The sequence below is a fragment of the Mesitornis unicolor genome, unplaced genomic scaffold (assembly GCF_000695765.1).
Source record: "Mesitornis unicolor isolate BGI_N332 unplaced genomic scaffold, ASM69576v1 scaffold36704, whole genome shotgun sequence".
In the NCBI taxonomy this organism is placed as follows: Eukaryota; Metazoa; Chordata; class Aves; order Mesitornithiformes; family Mesitornithidae; genus Mesitornis; species Mesitornis unicolor.
The window spans coordinates 5,921-6,672 of record NW_010181410.1 but is presented as its reverse complement, the minus strand read 5'-3'; positions in this window follow the sequence as shown (position 1 = coordinate 6,672).

Genomic DNA, 752 nt, shown 5'->3' with positions numbered 1-752 from the left:
CCACAGGCGAGGGCTCCGCGGCCGGGGCAGAGGGCGGGTCGTTGGGCGGAAGGCGCCAGAGTGCGGCGCGGGCCGATCCGCGTCTCTCTCACCTCCCGCCGAGGCCGCTGGGGAAGCGACAGCTCCCGGCGGGAGTAGGGCTGCAGCGGGTTATTGTTCCTCATTTCGGGTTGTCTGTTCTGTACAAGATGGTTTCTCTGCGGGGTGTTGCTGTCACGGCTGCAGGCAGGGCCTCGTCAGCGAAGTGCTCTGCACCGCAAATCCCCGCCGGCGGCTCCCGGGAGGGGAAGAAAGTGCGAGCTGGTGGTCCTTTCCCTGTTCCGTCCTTATTGCTCTTCAGTCAGGTTGTGGAAACAAAAAAGACCATAGCTTCTCCAGTTTTCGGTATTTGGTCTTGCAGGGCTACTTCAGGTGGAAGCCCTTGGCTCTGCAGAGGGAAACCAGAGTGGCGGTTCGCTTGCCTTCTGCTGCCAGGGCCTTCTTACACGGCATACGTGAATCTGTCTTTGCTTTTTTTGGCAAGGTTTATATGAGAGGGTGAGACTCCGCCATCAATGCAGATGACAGCTGCGTAAGCACTTTTTCCTCTGGCGTGTTGATTTCATGAGCAAAGTAGATCTCTGAGCTGTGCTAGCAAAAATAATTTTCCCTATTTAAGCAGCGTCTGTAATATAAGAGGGTTTGCTCTACACAAGCAACTTTCCCTATTTCTCAAACCCTCTGCCTCTGAAATGTATTATGTAAGGCACTTT